Source organism: Dermochelys coriacea, chromosome 1 (assembly GCF_009764565.3).
Source record: "Dermochelys coriacea isolate rDerCor1 chromosome 1, rDerCor1.pri.v4, whole genome shotgun sequence".
NCBI lineage: Eukaryota > Metazoa > Chordata > Testudines > Dermochelyidae > Dermochelys > Dermochelys coriacea.
In genome coordinates this window covers 198,334,656-198,360,423 of record NC_050068.2, presented here as the reverse complement: position 1 = coordinate 198,360,423, position 25,768 = coordinate 198,334,656, and the positions used below count along the sequence as shown (strand labels likewise).

Here is a 25,768-nt window from a genome sequence, read left to right as displayed (position 1 = left end):
ACTTTGGCTTTATTGAGGTAACATGGAAAATGAGGTTCTCAGCTGTTTAAAAGTGTTTTGGGTGCTTATTAAAACAATAAAATAAATATCTCACACATATTTAGGGCCTTTCTGATGGATTCCAAGATGCTTCTATTCTTGCATATACAAGAACCACTTTACAAACAACTCAAATGCTGCCAACACTGGATTTAACATTGCAAGCAATATTACCCACCATTTAAAACAGCAAGGCTCTGTATCCAACTGAAATCACAGGAGAACTGAGAATCGAATGTAATAGCCACCTTAAAATTTGGACAGGACACAGGGGTTAACACCGCTAGTCATGTGAAAAGTGCCACAGAATTTTAATGACAACAACTGTCCAGGGACTATGATTTTACTCCGAAAATAAATCAATTGAAAAAAATCATCCAACTCAGAGGTGGCCAACCTGTGGCTCTGGAGCCACATGCGGCTCTTCAGAAGTTAATATGCGGCTCCTTGTATAGGCACCAACTCCAGGGCTGGAGCTACAGGCGCCAACTTTCCAGTGTGCCAGGAGGTGCCCACTGCTCAACCCCTGGCTCTGCCACAGACCCTGCCCCCACCCCACCCCTTCCCACCTCCTCCCCTGAGTCTGCCATGCCCTCGCTCCTCCCCTGCCCCTCCAGAGCCTCCTGCATGCCACGAAACAGCTGATCGGGAGGTGCAGGGAGGAAGGGAGAGGCACTCATAAGCAGGGCTGCTGGTGAGCAGGAGGTGCTCAGAGCGGGGGGGGTTGGGGAGAGCTGATGGGGGGCTGCTGACATATTACTGTGGCTCTCTGGCAATGTACATGGGCAAATTCTGGCTCCTTCTCAGGCTCAGGTTGGCCACCCCTGATCTAACTGAACAACAGTGGTCTGCTTCAAAAATGCCTCTTTGTGGAAATATTAAACCACACCCACATACCCCATTTAGTTAGTACTTTTAAAGAACCTCCATATGGGGCATTGCCCTTAACAGTGAATATTCATATATTACAAAAAAGAAAAGGAGTACTTGTGGCACCTTAGAGACTAACTAATTTATTAGAGCATAAGCTTTCGTAAGCTACAGCTCATTTCATTGGATGCATACAGTGGAAAATATAGTGGAGAGATTTTATATACACAGAGAACATGAAACAATGGGTGTTACCATCCAGACTGTAACAAGAGCAATCAGGAAAGGTGAGCTATTACCAGGGCGGGGTGGGGGGCGACGAACCTTTTGTAGCAATAATCAAGGTGGGCCATTTCCAGCAGTTTACAAGAACAGTAGGAGGGGAAATAAACAAGGGGAAATAGTTTTACTTTGTGTAATGACACATCCACTCCCAGTCTTTATTCAAGCCTAAATTAATTGTATCCAGTTTACAAATTAATTCCAATTCAGCAGTCTCTCGTTGGAGTCATGGTGGAATTCCTCAAGGACTTCTTTTCCATGGGTCCAGATGATGAAGATGTCATCAATGTAGCGCAAGTAGAGTAGTGGCATTAGGGGACGAGAGCTGAGGAAGCGTTGTTCTAAGTCAGCCATAAAAATGTTGGCATAATGTGGGGCCATGCGGGTACCCATAGCAGTGCCGCTGATTTGAAGGTATACATTGTCCCCAAATGTGAAATAGTTATGGGTGAGGACAAAGTCACAAAATTCAGCCATCAGGTTTGCCATGACATTATCGGGGATACTGTTTCTGATGGCTTGTAGTCCATCTTTGTGTGGAATGTTGGTGTAGAGGGCTTCTACATCCATAGTGGCTAGGATGGTTTTTTCAGGAAGATCACCGATGGATTGCTTGCGCTACATTGCTGACATCTTCATCATCTGGACCCATGGAAAAGAAGCCCTTGAGGAATTCCACCATGATTTCAACAATTTCCATCTCACCATCAACCTCAGCCTGGACCAGTCCACACAAGAGATACACTTCCTGGACACTACGGTGCTAATACGCGATGGTCACATAAAAACCACCCTATATCGGAAACCTACTGACCGCTATTCGTACCTACATGCCTCTAGCTTTCATCCAGATCATACCACACGATCCGTTGTCTACAGCCAAGCTCTACGATACAACCGCTATTCCTCTAACCCCTCAGACAGAGACAAACACCTACAAGATCTCTATCAAGCGTTCTTACAACTACAATACCCACCTGCTGAAGTGAGAAAAAGATTGACAGAGCCAGAAGAGTACCCAGAAGTTACCTACTACAGGACAGGCCCAACAAAGAAAATAACAGAAAGCCACTAGCCATCACCTTCAACCCCCAACTAAAACCTCTCCAACGTATCATCAAGAATCTACAACCTACTGTGAAGGATGACCCATCACTCTCACAGATCTTGGGAGACAGGCCAGAACTTGCTTACAGACAGCCCCCCAACCTGAAGCAAATACTCACCAGCAACCACACAACAAAACCACTAATCCAGGAACCTATCCTTGCAACAAAGCCTGTTGCCAGCTCTGTCCACATATCTATTCAGGGGACACCATCATAGGGCCTAATCACTTCAGCCACTCTATCAGAGGCTTGTTCACCTGCGCATCTACCAATGTGATGTATGCCATCATGTGCCAGCAATGCCCCTCTGTAGATTGGCCAAACTGGACAGTCTCTACATAAAAGAATAAATGGACACAAATCAGACGTCAAGAATTATAACATTCAAAAACCAGTTGGAGAACACTTCAATCTCTTTGGTCACTCAATTACAGATCTAAAAGTGGTGATTCTTCAACAAAAAAAACTTCAAAAACAGATTCCAACGAGAGACTGCTGAATTGGAATTAATTTGCAAACTGGATACAATTAATTTAGGCTTGAATAAAGACTGGGAGTGGATGTGTCATTACACAAAGTAAAACTATTTCCCCTTGTTTATTTCCCCTCCTACAGTTCTTGTCAACTGCTGGAAATGGCCCACTTCGATCATCACTACAAAAGATTACCACCCCCCCCCACCCCCCGCTGCTCTCCTGCTGGTTTCCTGATCACTCTTGTTACAGTCTGTATGGTAACACGCATTGTTTCATGTTCTCTGTCTATATAAAATCTCTCCACTATATTTTCCACTGTATGCATCCGATGAAGTGAGCTGTAGCTCATGAAAGCTTATGCTCTAATAAATTTGTTAGTCTCTAAGGTGCCACAAGTACTCCTTTTCTTTTTATGGATACAGACTAACACGGCTGCTACTCTGAAACCTGTCATATATTACTAGCACTCACGACATTATAAGTATTTTCCAAACATTCCAAGGAGCCCACAGTCTACAGACAAACAACGAGACAAAAGTTAGGGGAAAGGAAACAGCAACAGTCTATTTATATACAAGTCAGCTTAATGCACTATAAGCAGCAAGATAGAAATGGGTCTTTTAGAAGGATTAATATGTGGACAACCAGTGCAAAATATCCGCAGAGAACTTTGACGAGGCATGAGTTAATATTTAACTCTATAGTTAAAGGGATTGCCTCAGGCTATGAGGTTTAAGAACCTCCAGAACTTACACAGCAACCTTGCAGCTACACCAGAATTTATCTGCAGAAAAGGGCATTGTTAATAAACTTCAAAAGAATTAACAATATTCACTTTAGAAAGGATTTTTTCTTACTTAGTTTGTTTGGGAATGAAGCAATGACTGACTTTGTGAAATCTTGATCCTTCCTATATTTTGTTATGACACAATGGATGGTGACGGAAGAGAAGTCTGACATTAGTGCTGGTGAAATGTAATGGATTGACAGCTCTAGAGCCTGAAGTTCTCCATACACAGAAGTCATGATACATAGGCAGTGGTAGTGAAAGCTTCCCTCACATAGCCCCACCAATGCACCTCAAACGTGACCTAGAGGAGCTCCCCGCAACACTTCAACAGAGAATTTGGTCTTAACAGACCATTCAATTCTTATATATAACAGCCTGCATTATGCGAGGTAAAGAACTAGCAGAGATATACCACAAGCACAGGCCTCTTTATTAAAAACATGCTCAAGACACCACAGGAATGCAGTACCAGAAATCAAAAACCTTGCTAATCCATTCCATAAACTAGATTATAGATTATTTTCTATGATAGTCCTGATATCATCTGGCATCAGAATAAGGAAACATGCTACCATAACATCATAAAGGTATCAGAGAGTCAACCCACAGCCCTGAGAATGTATATGAAGAAAACAGGAGTTGTCTGGAGGCAGCCTAATTCATTTTTCATATTCTCTCAAAGTTAAACACCAACTTCCTTTATTACAGCTAACTTTTTGGCCTACAGGAGCAAGTCATAAAGATGTTATGATACACCGTTCTAATAGATATTCCATTTAATTAATAACAGGTTTAGTTTATGATCTCTGACTCTAGCATTGCTGCTCAAAGTTAGAATATTGCTGTTTCACTTCCCCCTACAGCTATTCAATCTTTTATTTTATTTGTAGGTATATAGTATCACTCATGGCTATAATGCCCCGATTTCCTTTCTGAGGCTTGTTTTAAGCCATTAAGAATAGTGTGGCATGCATATAGAATCATAGACTATCAGGGTTGGAAGGGACCTCAGGAGGTCATCTAGTCCAACCTCCTGCTCAAAGCAGGGCCAATCCCCAATTTTTGCCCCAGATCCCTAAATGGCCCCCTCAAGGATTGAACTCCCAACCCTGGGTTTAGCAGGCCAATGCTCAAACCACTGAGCTATCCCTCCCCCCAGCTGAAGCAATCTCAGACTGCAGAAGGGTAAAAATAATACCTATCTTTAAAAAGGGGAACACAGAGGACCAGAGGGATTATATACCAGTCAGCCTAACTTTGATATAGGAACAAATTATTAAACAATCCATTTATAAGCAACTAGCATATAGTAAGGTTACAAGAAATAGCCAGCAAGGATTTGTCAGGAACAAATCATGCCAAACCAACCTCATTTCCTCCTTTGACAAGGTTACTGACTTAGTGGATAAGGAGGAAGCAGTAGATGTGATATATCCTCACTTTAGAAAGGCTCTTGACACAGTTCCACAGGATATTCTCATAAGCAAACTAGGGAAATGTGGTCTAGATGAAATTATCACAAGGTGAGCATGGGGGGCAAGTTCTATGGGCCCGTGGTGCCTGGAAAGCTGTGGGGGCAGTGCCTGGGGGTAGAAGCACATGGAGACTCATGGCCCGCCGTGCTTAGGAGCCCCAGGTAAGCGCCGCACCCTCTCCCCCCCTCCCAGAGTCTGCACCCCCCCCTTCGGCCCCCAAACTCCCTCCCAGAGCCTGCACCCTCAACCCCAGCCCAGAGCCAGCACCCCATCCCGGAGCCTGCACCCAGCACCCAAACTCCATCCACGCCCAGCCTGCACCCAGCACCCAAACTCCATCCACGCCCAGCCTGCACCCCCACCCCCTTCCCACACACCCTCTCCTTCCCCCATACTCCCTCCCAGAGCCTGCACCCCTCACCCCCTCCTGCACCCCACCCCTTGCCCAAGCCCAGAGCCTATACCCAAACTCCATTCCAGAGTCTGCACTCCTCACCCTCTACTGTACCCCCAAAGCCTGCACCCAGCACCCAAACTCCATCCCACAGCCTGCACCCCGACCCCCTCTCCCACCCAAACTCCCTCCCAGAGCCCAACCTCTCACCCATCCTGCACCCCAGTCCCCTGCCCCAGCCCAGGGCCTGCACCCCAGACCTCCTCCCCCCACCCAAACTCCCTCCCAGAGCCTTAGGCAGGTGGGAGGCGTAGTTTGAGGGGGCGGGTTCTGGGCAGCACCAAAATTTCTACAAATCTACCGACCCTGAAGGTGAGGGCACAACTGGTTAAAAAAAAATGTACTCAAAGCATGGTTATCAACAGTTCATTGTGAAACTGGGAGGACATACTTAGTCTCTGCCCTGGGTCCTGTATTATTCAATATTTTCATTGATAACTTGGATAAAGGAGAGGAGAGTATGCTTATAAAAATCTACAGACACAACAAACTGGGTGGGGTTGCAAGCATTTTGGAGAGCAGGATTAAAATTAAAAACAACCTTGAGAAATTGGAGAATTGATCTGAATCCAACAAGATGAAATTCACTAAAGACAAGTGCAAAGTACTATATTTAGGAAGGAAAAATCAAATGCACAACTACAAAATGGAGAATAACTAGCTACGCAGTAGTACTGCTGAAAAGGATCTGGGGGCTATAGTGGATCACAAACGGAATATGAGTTAATAATGTGATGCAGTTTAAAAAAAAGGCTGATATAATTCTGGGGTGTATTTACAGGAGCGTCGTATGTAAGACACAGGAGGTAACTGTCCTGCTCTACTTGGCATTGGTGAGGTCTCAGTTGGAGTACTGTGTCCAATTCTGGGAGCCACACTTTAGGAAAGATGTGGACGAATTGGAGACAGTACAGAGGGGAGCAACAAAAATGATAAAAGGTTTAGAAAACCTGACCTATGAGGAAAAGTTTAAAAAAACTGGGCATGTTTAATCTGGAGAAAGAAAGACTGGGGGGTGGGGAGGAAGGGTCTTGACAACAGTTTTCAAATATGTTAAGGGCTGTTATAAAGAGGAAGGAGATCAGTTGTTCTCCATGTCCACTGAAGGTAGGACAAGGAGTAATGAACTTAATCTGCAGCAAAGGACATTTAGGTTCAATGTTCCCTCTAATTTTTGACAGGCCATATGCGCAAAAAATTTCGTTTGTGCAAATTATTGTGCTTCTGTGCAAATTTTTGTGCGCGCAGTGTTTTGCCGGGTGCGCAGGGTTTAGGATCCGTGTGCGCATGCACACGCGCACAGCTTAGAGGGAACAGTGTTTATGTTAGATATTAGGAAAAGCTTTGTAACTATATGGATAGTTAAACTCTGGAATTGGCTTCCAAGAGAGGTTATGGAATCCCCATTAATGGAGCTTTTTCAGAGCAGGGATGTCAGGGACAGTTTAGGTTTACTTGGGCCTGCCTCAGCACAGAAGGCTGGGCGTGATGACCTCTAGAGGTCCCCTCCAGTCTTACATTTCTATGATTCTATACATGGGAGCCAGTTGGATGTTGCCAACAACAATCACATTGAAATAGAGAATACTATTGCAAACAAGCCTTTGTCCTGACTTCCCCAATAGAATAGAAAATGTGAATATAAAAGTTGTTTTTCACACAAGTCACTGAGTGACATTGTAACACAGTTTTATAGTATATATCAAGTTAATTCTCCATCAGCTTAAGAAAAAATATCCTGATTTATTATCACTTAGGGTTAGTGGAAAGCTCACTGGATTATAAATACCAATATCTGTTTAAAAGCACAGTTTTCCATCAAAGGCTAAAGGCCTAAAGGTTATATTTCTATAACTCACATACTTCCTTCTGTAAAACTTCCTTCTGCGTATACTCACTCTTCCCTGTAAATCGGTCTCAACGCAAGTTACATTCCCCACTCTACATACGCTAATTTGTAACCCTTTCATACATAAATTTCATGGTTTACCCCAAACCTTTCCCAAAATCTCAGGAAAACCAGCAACAAAAGGAGAGAGAGAGAGATCTTAATGTTAAAATGTTATAAATGCTTAAGAAAGCACTACACTACACACATTGCTTTTAGAAGGAGAAAATGTCAGCCCTTCCTACTCATCTTACTTCAAGGCTCTGTAATGTTTAAGGCTCGAAGGTACAAAATGATTCAAAGCAATATCCCATCTGCTATCTCTGTTCTAAACTTGTACACAGAGTGTGTCTGAAATGACCAAATAAAGAGCTGTATCTCTTGATATTGATTGTAATTACCACAAAAATAGAGTTCATACCTAAACTTGTTTGCTACAAAACAGATGGCTGCTTGCTTTTTTGTCCCATTACACGGCAGCTCTGTCCCATTAGATCCTCTTTGTGGAGAATGCCAGCCTGCGAGGTCAGTTTTCTGACAAGGTCATCTGCCTTCAGAGTATGAAGGGAACGACACAGAAAGTGGGTTGGGTTATATTTTAGAGTTTGGTCCAAGCCAGTGCTATGGTTCCCCACTGTCTCTCCCTTGCAGCACTGTCTCACGTCTCTGGGTATAACTCTCTGCTGCTACTCAGCCTACAGAATACAGACAGAGAAAAATCATTCTAAATTACTGTTGTGACTAGGTTTCTCAACTTGCTAAAACAAGTGAATTGGGAGCTCAGAGGAGGAATCATCAGTTTCCTTCATTCTGTATCTTTAAACAGACAATTTTCTTTATGAAAGTGGATTTGCCCCTTTGGAGTGAATGAGAGGAAGGAAATTGTCTAGAATACAGCAGAGGAAGATTTCCTGCACTAAGGTAAGCTTGTTTTACCGTGATGATATCATCATCATTGAGAAATTGGGTCGTTTGTTTAATGCACCAGACATGATTCTTCTGTTAGACCTGTACTCTATTTACCCTTACCATGAAGGGGTTTTTTTGGGTTAATGACCTGAATACGGGTCTGGACAAATTCTCAGCTATTTGAGTGATGATGTATAAAGTATCAACTTGCATTATTAATATGGGAAGTAAACAGGAAAATAATTAAGAATACACCAACATGTGCAATACAGTATCCCTATCTGATTAAATCAGATTTAAGAACGCCACGGTAAATGTTACAGATTTAGTATTAGGAAGCGCACTCCAAGAAACGGTTACATTCTGAAAGTAAGCAAAATCGTGTATATGAGAGAATATATGCGAATATATGCATGTGTGTGTAGTTAGTGATTATATTTTATATATGTGCATTAAGTATATGCAGGTTCAGAAAACATGCTTTCCATTGACAGTAAGCGTGCAAAATAGGGTTCACTGTAAGCAGCAAAGATCATTTTAAATAAAGGTCACTCAAAAAAGTGCTCAGGCTCTCTCACATTTCCAAAGAAGTCGCACAGCTTCAGGGCAACTATAGACAGGATACAGAGGTCATATGACAGAGCTGTTTTCTTTTCAACAGAATAGAATGTTTCCTTATAAAACTTAAAAGCCAAAGTAGTTTAATTGTTTTCCTTATCTACTTTAATCTGTTATGATGTTTAAAAGAAAAGCATGGACAGAGTACAACATGCCATACGTAGTAAGGGCTAGGAAGAAATCTATCCAACTAGAGAGGTGACACATTTATCACTTAAACGTTACAGAATCATACAATGCTAATTTCCTTTCCACAGGAACATGATGAACAGAGGAATCTGTTTATTGTGAAGTCTGATATAAGTGAATCTCTGTTCATAATATAGTAAAGAATCCTGAATTGTTTCAGTGCATCATGGCCTGCACATTGCAATTCTTAACATTACAATGAATTTCTAATTGGAGCTAAACATTTCTGTAGAGTGAAAAAATGGCTTTCCTCTATGAAGCTTTCCTGTGTATTCTCCAGTCACATTAAGTTCTTGTTTTAATGCAAGCTGTGAAATGATGCTCAAATAATAATACTAGCACACTTGAAGTATTAAAAACCTTATAAGTACAGTATACTTAATGAAATTAATTTTTTGTTACTGCCAGATCATTCTTTGGTCCTGAAGGCCTTATGGAGTCATTTTAGTGGAGATACACGAACAGAACTAAGGTGTAAGAGCAGTTTAATGCAATAGCCTTGTCTGTGGCTATTTATGGCTTTAGCCTTAATAAACAGCTCTACAAGTCTCTCCATTTAATGCTAATATGCTAGGATCTTCAAATGCAATATTTTAGAGTCTATTTTTGCTTTTGATTTGCTCATGTACCACCCATTGGTGCTAATGAATTTTATAAGGATGACTGATAAGGCTGTTACTAGCCCCCAAATTTGTGACATGGTCTGGGTCCGTCCCTTGTTCTGCTGGCTGGCAGAACAAATAAAAGAGCCCCTAACACACTTCAGGTCGCAGGACATCACCATACAATGTCATGAGTCCAACATGAGGAGGTTGTGTTGCTATGTGATGAGGATATGTCACAATGTGTTACTGGAACATGGGCGCATACACCAATGCAACACTACAATGGCTTCTTGAAAAGCAAACGCAAATAGGTGTCTAGAAAACACTCAGCCAATTCTAGAAAACACTCAGCCAATAAGTTTCATTGTGAACAAAAGCTCCTGACATTTTTGACACTGTACCACTAGAAGTTCTCCTTTCTGTCCCCAGTGCAAACTTGTTGCAAAAGAATATACCTCAGTTGAAGCATTTGAAGGCTGGTGACCTTTATTTTAGGAAGAATAATAAGGCAACAGGAGAGCACTGCCATTCATATGGAGTTAGTTCATCTGTGCAATGCCAACCAGTTCAATTCCTGTAATTAATTCCTGTCTCCTTTTTCTAATATATCTGCTATTAAACTCTTTTGTATAGTATAGTACATTAGGCTAAAAAAGTATAATGCTTACATTCTGGCAGAGTCTCACATGCTAAAGGAATTTATCTTGATCATTTATCTTGACCACTTCTCTTAACTTATATAAAATCACCCTCTGATGTTCCCTTCTTTCCAATTTCATTTAGCAACATACTTGCAAGGCCTGAGTACCTGACTGATTTTTGGCACAGTGAAAGACATAATGGCTGACATCCATTTCCACTAAAGTGTTTCCTAAAAGTTCATGGATCTTAACGAATAACTGTTAATGGAATCTGTCATTGTATAGATTTGGGCTAAGTAGGAGGTGATCATTTGGATTTTCTAGAGGATTTTTTAATGTGAGAAAATTGGAGGACAACATACTGTATGTTAGGCTGTAGAATAAGAGCTAATGTGTTCCTAAAGTTCATTGCCAGGTAAGGACTTAATAGTATTAAGCAGTTACCAACATAAACTAAAAATAGCAACAAGTTTTTGTAGACAGAATTGTTTTTACGTGAATGGGAGGTGAGAGAAATATAAATGTTCACAATGAAATCTGAAATCTTCAGATTTTGGTAGTTTTTTGCATATTGTTGCGAATTGTAAACTGGCTTAGTTTTTGTAACATTTCTATGTTTGAAGGCACCTGCTGAGTGAAATTATTTGCACGGTTAAAACATTATGCTTGCTATTATTCTGTATGTTTTCCAAGTGATTTTTTTCCCACTGGCTTAAAAGTAAAGTAGATGTGTGTCTGATTTAGATATGCAAAGGTACCTTTGGGAGACAGGCTGAACTGCCACTGAATTTCAATGGGAGTTGGGGGCTAACTTGTTCGGATGACCTTGAAAGGCTCAACCTAAACTCTTTGGGACAATGACCATGTCTCCCTCTAAGGGATTGGTCCTACAAACTCTTTCTCACATGGATAGTCCTTAGCCAGACAAGTATTCTGACTGAAGTCAATGGGGCTGCTTGCTTAAGGACAACAGGCTTGATCCTGCACCAGTGAAGGCAATGGGAAAGCTTAGCCAATATCTTAATACAATTGTTAAAATACATGTGAGATATTAACATTTTAATATAAAAAGCCCACAAAGTGTCAAAAATTGGAGTATGGTAAGAATGGGGAACAGACCTGTATTTGGATAAAACAAGTGTTTAGGGGTCATGGTATTCAAAATAATTCTAGCCCCCACACTGCCCCAACTACAAATATCACTTAAATCTGACCTCACTTGTCCCCTTCCTGGGCATACCCTGCTCAGCAGGATTTCTTCTCCCCAGCCCTTTTCAGAATGATCAGGGGCTGACACCTGAGTGAGCCTTATGCCTCACTTCTGCTGGGCTGTTCCAGTGGAGTCCTCTCTCACGCCAGCCTTTCTGGGGGTCTTGGTGCATCTTTGCCCCCCTTCCCTGGAGAGGGAAAAGAGGCAGCAACAGGGCCCAAGTTTTTTGTGATCTCCCTTCGAGGATGGAAGAAGGGAGACACCAAGTAGATCTTCACCACCCTACCCAGTTAGAAACAAGAAAGAGAGCACTGGGGTCTAGGAATCTACTTCCTTGCCCATTCTGGGCATTTGGGAAAGCCTTACCCTTTTTCTTTTCCTCTGGCCCAAGATTTTAATGATAAGGAGTGCTTGTCTGTTGATTACCCATATGCTGCCAGCTGTCCAGGCAGAGCTCTAAAGGCACATTCATCAATTCATAGATTCCAAGGCGAGAAGGAACCGTTGTGAACCATTGTAATAATCTAGTCTGACCTTCTGTATAACACAGGACAGACGACTTCCCCAAAATAATTCGTAGTGCAGATCTTTCAGAAAAACATCCAATCTTGATTTTAAAACTGTAACGGAGTATCGGAGTAGCCAGTAACGGAGAATCCATCATCACCTCTGGTAAATCATTCCAATGGCTAATTACTCTCAACATTAGAAATGTATGCCTCATTTCCAGTCTAAATTTGTCTAGCTTCAACTTCCAGCCATTGGATCATATTATATCTTTCTCTGCTAGATTGAAGAGCCCGATATTAAATATTTGTTTCCCATGTAGGTACATATAGACGGTAATCAAGTCACCCCTTAACCTTCTCTTTATTAAACCAGTGGTTCTCAACCAGGGGTACATGTACCCATGGGGGTACGCAGAGGTCTTCCAGGGGATACATGAACTCATCTAGAGATTTGCCTAGTTTTACAACAGGCTACTTAAAAAGCAATAACAAAATCAATTCAAACTAAAATTTCACACAGACAAAATGAGAACATAAGCAATTTGTCAGTAACAGTGCGCTGTGACACTTTTGTATTTTTATGTCTAATTTTGTAAGCAAGTAGTTTTTAAGTGAGGTGAAGCTTGGGGGTACACAAGACAAATCTGATTCCTGAAATGGGTACAGCAGTCTGGAAAAGTTGAGAACCACTGTATTAAACTAACTAGATCAAGGTCCTTGAGTCTATCCCAATATGACATGTTTTCTAATCCTTTAATCATTCTTGTGGCTCTCCTATGAACACTCTCCAATTTATCAACATCCTTCTTGAATTGTGGGCAGCAGAACTGGACACAGTATTCCAATGGCCATCACACCAGTGCTAAAAGCTGAGGTAAAATAAGAATTCTGGTGCTGACAGAGTAAACTGATGAGTGACCAAATCCAAACAACACATGTATCAGCTGGAAATATTCAAACATATTCAGATAACCAGTACTGATGCTAATATGCTTGCCTACACCGAGCACCTCCCAATGCAACCGAACAGCGCGACTGGAGCTGGGGTATTCCGCTCAGTCCTGCTGTCCCTGAGCCAAAAGGGACTGGAATCACTACTCAGGCTCTGAGGTGGGGCCAGAGTATCTGACAATTTTCCCAAGTGATTCCCTTTGGCTTGTGATCAGGATGAAGAGGGCACTGTGCCCAGCGTCCCTCAGCCAAAGGAAAAGTAATGTGATGGGAGAGGACTGCAATGGAAGAGGGGAGAAAGTGGCCAAATATATTCAAAACTAAATAACTGTCTAATTAGCTGCAATTCAGTTGCTCTCATTTTTAAACATTTATTCTGTGGCAGCATCCAGGTGGGAGCCCCATTGTGCTAGCCTCAGTATAGAGAAAATGGCAGTGCTTGCCCTCACCCAGTTTACGGTGTAGGATTCTTCATTAAATCATCTCAAGAGCTGGACACAGATTTCCCATGGAATAATCATGCTGCATTTCATGTTTTATGCAGGCATACTGTGCTTGCAAATTAACTCATTTCAACACTCTTTCATGCTGATTATCATGACTCTCAGCATGCCCTATTACAGGGGGGATGATAATGGAGATGGTGTTCTCACATATGGAAAAGGAGGAGGATGTGCTGGCTATTAGATAGGCAACAAGGACAACAAAAAATTTCAAAACTGGAGTTATGCAAAGAATTCACATCATTTCATTTTCTGCTGAAGAATCTATTTTCCCGCCTCATTTTATTGGTGACAGGGAGGAAGAAAAATTAGAGTTGATACTCACAACAAGCCACACAGCCCCAAGCTTCGTCTGACCTGCTTTTACAGATCCATCTCTCACAATGCGACAGAAGAAAAGAAAAAACTTGTCCATGGGGTTGCCCGCTGGATTTCACCCTCTGTGCATCAGTCAAATAACATCTTAGTGACATCTCAGTGTAGAACAACAAATATTCTGCTCTGAGAAAAACAATGGAATCTACAGCCTGCGTGCTCTCTCTCAGTCTGGGACATTGCTGGAGTGAACAGAAGCATCTCCGGCACTGCATTTCAACTGTGCATTAGAAAATATTATCCCCATAAGGGGAAATTCACCCTTCCCCTCCCAAAAGCATCTGGCTTTGTGTTTCTGTCCAAGGAGAGGCTGGGGACTGCCACCTGCAGTCATGGGCAGACTACAGGGGCTACAACACAGCCTCTTTGTGACTGCTATTACAGTTTATGGGCTGGAATATTGACTGCTACTCCTCTGTCCTCCAAGCACAGATTCCTGGACACTGTATCCACTTAGATCTGGGTCTAGTGGTCCCTCCATCAACATATGGCCAGATACTCACCTCTGTAACAGATTATTCAGAATTGGTGAAGAACCCACTTCTGTGGCAGAAAGGGCACAGAGTCCCCCCTATGTTGGATGAATTTTGCCCTTAGAGCCAACTCCTGGGAAAAATAGCACAACTTGAGTAAATGGGCTGGGTGCTCAGATTAAAGCATGCAAAAAGCACAAGAACAAAACTGTAATCTGTAGCTACCACATGTAGTAGCTGGTGTCCACCTGAGCTTTGCAGGTACCACATGGCATCTCAGATGCAGCCCCACTGTTGCCCCAGATGTTCTGCCAATGCTCCCATCTACAGGCAAATTAGGGAGTTCTACTACATGAATGCTCATTGTCCAGCCACTCACACAACACAAAGGTGATGTTTGGGACTGGCTGCAGGGAGGGCAATTCATGATTTGCCCCTTTGATTCTCTTAGAGGAGAGTATTTCTTAAAATGGCCCTTAGGCTTTGCTGAGTGAGGGGGTAGAATAACAATGAAATCTTCATTTAAAAAAAGAAAAGAAAAAAGATGACAAAAAAGAGAATTAAAATGACCAATTCACAATATTTGAACCATTTGATTTACCATGCAAAGAAACATCTCAGTTTTGTGTGCATCAGTTTGGACATTTTCAGAATAAAGATCATTATCTATACCTTACATATCCACTTTCAGCTGTATACAAAGAGTGATTACTTTTACTGGACTGTGTCTTGCATTATTTTCAAAATTGAACATAGCTGTTTACAGCTTCCAGGCTACTGACAAACTAGAGCAGTCAACTGAAAATGAGCATTAAGTTGGAGATCTATTTCTTTCCACGGCAACAGATGTTCTATAGCAGGTTCACAGATAGACCCTTGGTCCCACAAGGGATTAGCTCAGGAAAGTCCAGAAGGAAGACAGTAGTGGGGGGAAATTACTATAACATTTCCACCATGGCCTGAAATTTGGATTTGTTCTCTGAAGCCCTAGCTGACAAGAGTTTAGAATGTAAATTTAATCTCTCAATATGCTAAGTAAAGTCCACAAGTTAAAGAGAGGAGCTGAAAAGCCTCGAAAAGCATTGGTATCAATGCCAAAACTTTGCTGAGGGGGCCTTTCTAAGAACAGTGTAGCTGTAGACTTCAATGCCAGCTGCCGAGGGAGTAATACTGTACATGCAGTGCTGACTTAACGGTACATTTCATTCGAAGATTACTTTGTTTTATTAAAAATATTTTTCAATAAAATTCCCATTTTCATGATATGGCCATAATTATACAGGAAAAGGCAATTAAAATAATTATATATTATATAATTTTTTTCATTCATTCCTCAGGCAAATATTTCATCTTCAGTTATATATACTAAATGTCACCAGCTTCAGGTAACTTGCACCAGGACTAAAAAGTTAAATCTAAGGATAAAGACTGTACTGAATTCCATTCTCTATCCTACTGCAAATAGGAGATGTATTTGTGCATATCTATGCATTTTATATACAGACAAATATGGATTGAAGACCAACTCCAACAGACAATCTCCTACTTTAAGCAAATATTTTAAAGTAACCTTTCAATTCATTTTTTCCAACTTCTATTCAAAGCCACCTTTTCTAAGAGTCATTTATTGCTGGCCCCATGGCCGGTCATTTACATGGAAAGTAAGAACAGTGTGAAAGCTCTCTTACGCACACAATGAACACTATTTAAAAAAAATCAATATTTAGCATGCCATTGCATTTTACTTTACCACAGTATTTTGGAATTTCCTATACCACAAACAACACTGCATGAGAGAGAGAATGCATAGCCAAAAGAGGAAAAAATGCAAGTCACTCCCAACAGTAGACCTTTGAATGATAAATATTTGGGAAGATCTCTCTATGAAGTTCAACAGCTTGAAAAATAATGTGCATAGTACAATTAAAACTGGATATGTTAGGCTAAATCTTGTTTGTCTTAGTTACATGAGTGGTCCCACCCAATAAGGTAACTTCTGAAAGTAAAACAGGCAGAAAATGTTACTTATTTTCACATCCGTTATTTGGTGGAGTAGAATTAAGGGATAAAAAGATCAGTGCTTGCTCTCTTGCTGAGAGCCATTACGAGTGCTGATTTCCCAATGAAAGAGGAACAAGCATTTGGCTTGTAAATTGTTAATCAGAGTCACTTCCTACACAGGGAACTCTATCGGTGTTGGTGTCACCTTGTGAAATCATTTTAAGGTTTGCTACCTTTTGTTGGATCTGCAGGAGTGTAATGCCAAGATCAGCTGTTTGAATTCCCAGTTTGGAACATAAACATGTGCTGTAGCTGCTTATGCAAGTAAAGTAGGGCTCAGATATCCTGTTGATGAGGGTGGTATTAGACTCTGAATAGAACAGAACTAGCTACTACTTCAGTTTCAATCAGTTACTGCAAAAGTCACCCTACTGCTATCCCCAAAGTAAACAAAACACAAACTTTTTTTTTAAAATTGTTTTTGCATGTCTTTAGGTTTCAAAATTAAACTCTCCCATTAGCTATATCAATAATTAGGAAGGGAAATCCCACTTGGAAAGGAGGGTGAATACTTAATTTATTTGTATTCATGAAAAGTGACAGATTAAAACCAACTGGATGGACACAAAAGTAGCGCAGTCAGTTGCTCTGCAGTTCTTCCTACATAGCGGTGCCAGTGCACATCAAGCCTCAGCAGCAACACCCCATGCTGTTTGACTGCTCAGGAGCTGAGTCAGCAACATTATTTAATAGTTCTTTTGATGTGGACAAGAAAGACATTTCAAGTTCAGACTGAGATGACCCAACTCGGTCAGTTTGTAACATAGAATTTGAGCCTACATCTCTAGGTGAAAAGTAGAGCATTAATCCCCATTATAACTACTTTCACCTGACTGCTAGTGAGTCTATGTAGAGGGACAAGTAGCCTAATTATAGAGGGAACACTCCTTAAAAATTTTCCCTGCGGTTGCTCTCATGAATCCCTTTCAGAACCCCGATTATCTCCCATTTTATAAATCCCACCCAGTTTGCGCCTGTGGAAAGGTTGCTGTTAAGTTGTAAGAAATGCCCCCTCCAGCCAGTGGAACACAACACAGGAAATCAACAGGTCTCACCAAGTAATGCAGAAAATTATCATTAGGCCATTGGAGCAATCAAGGCTGGCTCCTTCTCTGTCATACTCTTCTGTAGCACGTCTTCTAAAGAGTGCCTTCATAATTGAAGACAATCTATTGATATATAAAAAAGTATCTGTTTTACATTATTTTAGAGAAGGTAAAACACTAACTGCTTGACAGTTTCAGATTTTACAATTGTTGAAGGTATATTAAAGGCATTAGTTTATGTTGCACATATTGTTTGCATTCTGTATAAATACCTGTTACATACATTCAGAGCGCATGGCTCCAGACAGTACACTTGTAGTGCAGCTGTATGCAGATCTGTGGGAAAGTCTGTCTAGTGCTTGTATTCAGTGTCTGGGGGTAAAGATTCCTAGATTTACTCCTAGCTCTAATATTGACTTGCTGGGATCTTTGGCAAGTCACTAAAACCTCTTTTTGCCTCAGTTTGCCCATTTGTAAAAAAGGACCCATAACGCTGTCTACTGTCAGGACAGAGCACCTTCAGCTGAGCCTGAGGACTAGTCAGCCCTGCCTCCAGGCAGATAAATGAGCTCAGCTGGGTGCAGGGGTGCTGGAACAATGTGTATAGTGTGGGTGCTGAGAGCCGTGAACCAAACTGTAAACCCTGGAATGTATTTGATAGAAATCGCTTCATGCCAGGGAGTGCAGCCACACCTCAGGCACCCCCTACTCCTGCACCTATGGCTGGGTTGTGGTAGGACTGCCTGACTGGCAACCCAAATGACTGGCTGAAGGGAGCCAGCAGCAGTAGCAGGTTACTGAGTGCTCAATGCTTTGCCCACTGCTGTGATTGCTCATGCTCCAGCCTTGCTCCTCACTTCTTCCGGCCCTACTTCATCCCCATGTCCCTTTCCTAGCTCCGGCTCAGACCCTTGGCTCTGGTTCCCGGCTCCTGAGTCCACCTCGGATCCTTGGCTCTGCTTCCTGGCTCCCACTTCTGGCCTCCAGCTCTGGTTCCTAGCCACCCCCAGTCTGGTTCAACCACTGAGCAGGTCTGCTGGCACTTGGGCTCCCGACACCTACCTTACTGGGGTGGTTTGAACCTTAATTAATATTTGTAAAAGGCTATGGGATCCTTGGGGAAAGTGTTGTAGAAGCATAAAGAATAATTAGTGAATTTACTACCTTCATTTTCCCCTTGTCGAATAAGGACAGAAGGAACACAGAGTCTCTGCGTGATCCACTGAAAAAGAAGCAGTGCTTTGTAATGAGCTCCATGTATCTGCCTTCAAAATGTCAAGATGAAAAACTAACCTGAGGCTGGCTCTATCAAAGACACAGCTCTGGATGAATGAGATAGAATTTAACCCTGAACTTACAATTCTGAAAATTCTGCATAGTAATAAGAAATATTCGAAGCGTCACTTTTTCGTAGCTCTATTAGACCAAAACTGTCTAGGAGAATGTGTTGGCATAAAAAAAAAAGAAAGATGGAGATGGATCATGCCTATCCAAAGGGTTTGACTGTTGCACACAATCCAAGGAATAACTGGAGAAAGATTTTGTAAAGCTAGGGTTGGAATACATGGTACAGAGGACACAGAAGCAGTATTTTCTCTAGGCCCTAAAGGTCTCAGTGCAAGAGACAATGCCTCATAACGCAGATATCCTCCAATTCCCTGCACAATTTCACACACTATGAATTTCTCACTCTAGGCTCTAGGAACTGTGGTTTCTTCCTCGTTTCCTTTATAGCAAAATCAATGCCACAAAAACACACGAAGGTGGAAGAACTTTATCATTGTTACAAATGAGTCTGGATAGGTATCATTATTATTGAAGAGGACAGTAGCATCTAGATGTAACAGCTTTCAGAGTTGTTTGCCAGTTACCAAAACTAGCAACATTCAAAAGAATCAAAGAGTTAAACTACAGAAGTAATAAATGATCTCAGGACAGGATCAATGAAATGTTTTATTGGTTGCATGTTGCTGGGAAGGAACATCTATCCATAAGTTACTTCATCAAACAACCAGTAATAAAACCAGAGACCAAAGCAGTGAGAGAAGAATTAGTCCTATATATTTGTCAATGATGTCTGGTCTGGCTTGATTTCTGACTGAAGTGGCCAGCTAGCTCTGCTGGGGGGAGGAGGGGGAAAAGGGAGAGAGAGAGAGAGAGAGATGAATGTCAGCAGAGAGGTGTCATCAGGCTGTGTTGATCATAAAGCCTTGAAGGACATAAACAAACACTGGTTGAATGGAAGTTTCAGTTGAGTAAGGTTTAAATAATCAGAGCTGTCTTGTATTCTAAATTCCCATTTACCTCATCTAACTCTGAAGACTGAAATACTGGTTTTAGAATATCTTTTAACTTTGTTTTAATAAACTCTTTACTGTTTCTTGCAAGCCTCAGAGGTAACAATTTATTTTTTGATGTTTTCTCATTCCTGTGATGGAGACTTTAAATACTCTCTCATCCTATAAATCTGTATGGCAACATAGCTGCTATATATTGCGTATAAATTCAGGTGCCAAATCCTTTTTCAATACATTTCTTAATCTTTAGGATCCTGAATTTCCCAGTCAAAAATGATTTTTCATAATTGCAGTACATTTTAAAAATACTTAGACCTCCATTATCTGGATTATTATTAACTCTGATGTCATGAGACCTGGATATCAGAGTATTAGTATTACAAAGACATACCACCATTATTTGTAGTTAAAACATTTAGTCGCAAGTTAGAAAAACAGTATTACTTACCATTTTATAACCATTCATTAGATTACATACATTCAAAATCAATAGTGACTACAGATGAGTAACAAGTTATGCATGCTGAAATCTTGCATAGTTTCCAGAATAACCCCAAAAGTTGTGATGTATATTAATTTGATATATTTAAACTTAACCGATTATACATCTTTCTGACAAATATATAGTGAATGAAACTGCCAAATAGTTTGGGCCCAACATTTAGATTTTGTGTAAAAACATTATGAAACCCAATAAAAATGACCTCATGCACATTTTAAAATTTATAATGAACACGGTTTGTTTTATTTTCTCATTTGCAGCCCAAACTTATGAGAATCAGAATCAGAAATTAAAACTTTCTAGAAAGTCTACTTTTTTAGCAGTAATGGGAGGAGGGAGGGAGCTCATCTTTAAATACATGGATTTATTTTAACCTAATAGTGTTTCCTTTTAACATTTTGAAGTTATTACATTCTGAATGCCTATAATCAGGTCTCTCAAGTTCTAATTACATGGGAAACCTGAATACATTTTTGCTCCATATCTGTGGCCCAATCAGACCTGTGAAGGTGACTAAAACTGTATCTTCTAGGTTAAGATTTGCCTACCACACAGCACTTCCCCACACAGGCAATAATGACCAAGACATAGGACATTTCCTGAGAATTAATTACAGTTAATATCGTCCAGTCGCTAATCCCCAGGAAATGCCCTGAGCCTACATTTATTACTATTGTAAACTAAGGGAAAATATTCATCAGATTTTCTTTTATAGTGGGAAATGCAGTTTCAGTTGGTCTGCACTGGGTATTTCCATATATACAATATGAATGCATTGTATAATAGCCATGCACGTTGCTTAAATGATCTCTTAAGAGTCAGTTTGAGTTATAATATATCAAACCGTAATATACTTTGGTGATCACTAGCTCCAGGCCCCTGATTTCTTAGGCTTGAAATCAGTCTGAAATTCATCCTACCCTGGAGTGAAACTGCATTTACAACTTGTTTCTTTACTCTGCTTTTAAAGAGCTGAACTTCACTCACAGAATTTCAAGGACTTCACTCTCCTTAAAGAACAGTGCATGTGAAAATAACTAACATGATGGTATGAACATTTCTGAAACTCACTGCTTCTCAAAAGTTGCACTTGATCCTGTAGCTTTATATGGATCCAAGATACAGAATTCTGGTTCAAAGACAGATATCGCCCCAGTGCTCGTTGATCTCTACCCATGTATTCTATCTATCCATCCATCCATGTACAGGTACTTACATTGTGCTAGTCACTGTAGCGTCAATGTGCTAAGTACAGGAATTTCATACTAGAAGGGTAGGTCTACACTGCAATTAAACATCCATGGCTGGCCCATGCCAACTGACTCGGGCTAATAGGGCTCAGGCTATCGGACTGTTTAATTGTGGTGTAGACATTCAGGCTTGGGCTGGTGCCACAGCAGGCATCTCCACTGCAGTTAAACTGCCCCATAACCTGAGCCCTGCAAACTTGAGTCAGTTGGCACAGACCAGCCTTGTGTGTTGAATTGCAATGTAGACCTACCCTAAGGGGCTCTTATTTGTTTAACCTGCCAGAGTGTGACCATTTATAAGAAGGGCTAGTGAACAAATTACTCTTTTCTTCCTGCTTTAGAGCACAGTTCATAAGTTTATCCTGATCTCTTGTGATAGAAGAGTTCCTTGGCTGGATGCTTTTTGCTAAGAATGAGCATGACCTCGGTAACAACAGCTACTTTGCAACTATTGCTCACAAGAGCTCGAAGTGTTGAGCAGGGAGAAGGAGCTCTTTTAGATAGATGGATCCTAGTCTACTGAAGACTTTCAGGGTGAGGACCATGACTGGGACACCAGTGAAGTGTGTGATACACTCTTGTGATGTTTTTTGTTTTAGTATATCTGCTTTGCTCAGGGGATACGCTCTTGTATTCTATGCATCTTCCTTTGTTAGCCCCACGTAGAGATAGTAGCAGTACCCATCTCAAACTAACAAAGGTGAGAGCCATTGTGTCCAGGTCTTTGTTTGAGAGAGAAGGAGGTGTGGCTATTTCACAACTAGAAAGTAGAAAAAGGCACTTCCAGCAACTACGGGTAAACAGGCATAGCCCGGGGTGGAGTAGGATTCCGAGACCATGCACCTCTCTGACAATCAATAGAAAAGATGACCTCACAGTGATTCTACAAGATCTTAAGAAATGCTTCTCCTTAATACAAGCATCACATCCATTTTACTTGGGCTCAGTTTGAGACAGCTGGTGTTCTTCTGCACAAGGAAGAAGCTGGGTGACAGCACTCTGCCTCAGACAAGAAGAATAATGTAGAGCTTCAGAGAGGAAGGGGTCTAGCCTCTGGAAAGCCATGGAGAACAGTCACAGTGAGGAGGAGCAGCTGCCCATTTCAGCTCTCTGATGAGAACAAGATGAACCATCTGAGACTGTTTCCATTGACTCATGTTTTGTTCGGCAGGCAAGTTAGCAGTCTCTTGTAGATGCCTGTGTTGAAAGCAGCAGACAAGTCCAGAATCTCTGGAGAGTTCATTTTTCAGCTGTGTGCTTTTTCCAGTTCTTTGAGAAACTATTCAAGGCTAGAACAAGAACAACTTCCTGATTTATACTTGTGTGGCCGAAATGTAGCCAATTATTTTAGTTTATTATCCATTTATTGTGTGATGTTATGATTAATTAATATGTTATATCATATATAGTCATTGTATGTTAATTAGAATGAATTTGTAGGATTATAAAAGTGTAAGATTGATCAGTATTTAGTAGAACCAAGTATTAGACGTGAGGAAGGCAAGCTGAAACGCAAGAACCTGTAGGATGAAACCAGCAAGAGTTTAGTTTAGCTATTTTAGGCCTTGGAAACAAGAAATGATGACATAAGACAATGACTGGAAAATAACCTGATGTTCTAAGATTATGTGAAAAGAGATACCAAGTGGTAATACTGTGCAAAATTACCCAGAAGATTAATATTAGATCATAAAAAACTGTAAAGGCGCATCTGTCTCCAACATGTGTCTTAACCACAGGATACAGGTTGTGCGTCAATACTAATGAGAATAAAGGGAACTTACACAGACTATAGAAAACTGGGGTTTCTTAAATTTCCAGGGGACACAGACCAATAACAGAAAAGAGGACTGACACTTTTATGCACATGCACAGAATGTAGATATAGACAGAATCATATTCAAAAAAGGGGATGCCCAGATTGGGAAAATTGAGCTCCATATGGGAGACTCCAGCAGGAATCATCCCTCTACTGATGATCAAGCCATGAGAGACCCATCAGACCGTAACACTGTTGTTAAGGATGTGAGTATAACTATATTTGTAACTTGTGCATAGGTCTGTGTAGAATTTTTATATGCTTGCTGGCCAGGGCAGAAAATGTTTTCAGTGCCCATCTCTGAGTACCTGAGCAACACACACCACAACACAGAGCCAGCCAATCAGTGGAGGGAGAAAAAAAAGCTGGTGCCTAGAGTGACCACCCTGCTTGACTGACTCCAGAGCAAGCCTTGAGTATGAGATGCTCAGGAATAGATCCTAAAGAAGGATTTGAGTAAGGAGCTGGTATATGAGCTGTTGTTGAGTGAGAATACTTAATTATTTCTGGTATCAGTCAGAATCAGAGTTAAATAAGAGAATCAGTGGGACTACTGACTACTTTTCCCATCTAATGGGGTTTGGAGTGTGTTGCTCTCTTTCCTCCAGTGTAATTAGTGATGGCTTGGTGCAGCTGAATCAAAAAAAAATGAAGTCGTGATATTCAGTACCCTAAAATGGCTGAGACAAAAATAATGTTCTCATTTACAAGAGAATAGCAGTTATCGATCTCACAAGACTATAAAATAGGCAAGAACTGCTTAAGCATTGCCAAGAATGACTTGCTTCATCCTTGTCTGGAGTTTTTTTCTTCTGGCATGTTGGTTCTTAAAAGGAGAGAAATTCACATATTTTGTTGTACCAAAGAAAGTATAATTCTTTAATAGGAGAAGGTCTCACAGAAAGGTGGACAGTATAAGTAGTGGAGATTATCCCTCAGATACTGCAGGATAGCATTCTAGATAATATTCCATTTAAACAGCTTGAATACTTAGTATGTGTAACAATCACTCTTCAATCTCTTTACCCAAAGTTTATTTGGCAGACATTACTGCATTTCACACATTTCTGGAGCAAAACCAATTTCTTCAAAATATGTGGGGGATGAGTTTTACGGAAGGGAGACGTACAAATCCCCCCATAAAGAAACTTGTTATACCAAGGTGATATTGACTCTTTTTGAGCTGTGTGTGTGTTGATAGCTCCCATATTAGATCTAATGAATTCTGTAGGAAAGCCTGGAGTCATCACCGTGTTGTTGTTACATGTGTTTCTAAAGCACTCATCACTATAGCATGTGGGTATTTTGCAAAATTAAAGACAGATCAGTTCTAGTTGGAAGAGTCCTCCTTCCTTGTCCTGTGAAGTTGCTCTGTTGCTCAGACATTGGTGGGTGATTTTAGAGATAGCTGTCAGGTATCTCACAACACGATTGTTAGGAAGAAACTCTTGCCTGTATCCACCTAGCAAAATGATGTAAAGACGGTAAGTTTTGATATAGTATTGCCAATTCCAACTGCTCACTAATCATGAGTCAGGCCCCTAAAAATAATGAGACTGGCTTAAAAATCACGATTTTTTAAAAAATGAGTTCTTTTTATTTGCCTTCTGGTTTCTGAACCTTTAGGCTTCATGTTTTCAAGATTTTCTTGGCAAAGATAAAGGCTAGAAAGTTTTGTTTTTTGTTTTAAATGAAAGCTTAGATTCTCCAGTAACCATGAGTCCAGGAATTGTGGCTTTAAGAAAACCACCAAATATCATGAGACTCATGATAAAATGTCAAGAGCTGGAGATGTTGGATTCATGACAGATGGAAGGCCACAACTGCAAACTCTCAATGGAGAATGCCTTGTTTCCGACATCATGAGTTCAAACAGAGCTCCGTCAGCTGATACATCCCTGCTAAGTGTATGGAGAGCAGAGAGGGGTGAGCACTGAAATATCTGTGTGCTGAGCCTATTTAGGAATTGGATGGTGGGGAATGAGGACTTAGATATTAGCCATTGTAGAACTCAGAGCACTGGGTTATGCCCCAGCTATGCTTTTTAGGGTGTTAGCCCCAAGTGAAGCATGTTGCATTTGCTTACTGTTAGAGCGGGGAGGAAAAATGAGAAATTAGGGAAATTCTAGATAATTTAAGGCAGCGTTTTGTGTGTGTGTTTCTGCTTTCAACCTTTCCTGGTGGGGGATTTCCCATTCCCGTTGCTTGCCGGGGCAGTTAGATAAGTAATTTCTGTTCATGTTGTTCTGATCTGAACATAGTTTTAACCTTCAGCATTAACAGCAGGTGTTAAATGCATCACCTCAGCTCTTTCGAAACCTGAGCTAACCACTCGGCTGGTAGCACAGCGTGCAAAATATCAGAATGCTTGGAACTTGCAAGTCTGTACAGAAACTGCCTTTCCAAGTAGAAAAGCTGGGCTTGAGC

General features: G+C 41.0%; 2 protein-coding genes and 1 long non-coding RNA gene across 12 annotated transcripts in view; 1 reads left to right on the top strand and 2 right to left on the bottom strand.

The window, feature by feature from the left end:
- Positions 1–25,768, bottom strand: part of CMSS1 (cms1 ribosomal small subunit homolog) — a 387,357-nt gene that overhangs the window by 54,720 nt on the left and 306,869 nt on the right. The window contains exon 1 of one of the 9 annotated variants that reach the window (XM_043511406.1): positions 7,805–7,931. The exons of the other annotated variants lie outside the window; for them this stretch is intronic. The gene's annotated coding sequence lies outside the window, so the exon portion shown is untranslated. Of the gene's footprint in view, positions 1–7,804; positions 7,932–25,768 lie in introns of those variants that run through there. 9 annotated transcript variants of the gene reach the window in all.
- Positions 3,150–24,930, bottom strand: LOC122459429. The gene is made up of 3 exons (XR_006280131.1): positions 24,203–24,930; positions 5,463–5,468; positions 3,150–3,177 (listed from the first exon to the last, which is right to left on the bottom strand). It is a non-coding gene; the product is annotated as an uncharacterized LOC122459429 (long non-coding RNA).
- Positions 8,012–25,768, top strand: part of FILIP1L (filamin A interacting protein 1 like) — a 287,759-nt gene continuing 270,002 nt past the window's right edge. For both annotated transcript variants that reach the window (XM_043511343.1, XM_043511337.1), the window contains exon 1: positions 8,012–8,304. The gene's annotated coding sequence lies outside the window, so the exon portion shown is untranslated. The remainder of the gene's footprint in view (positions 8,305–25,768) is intronic.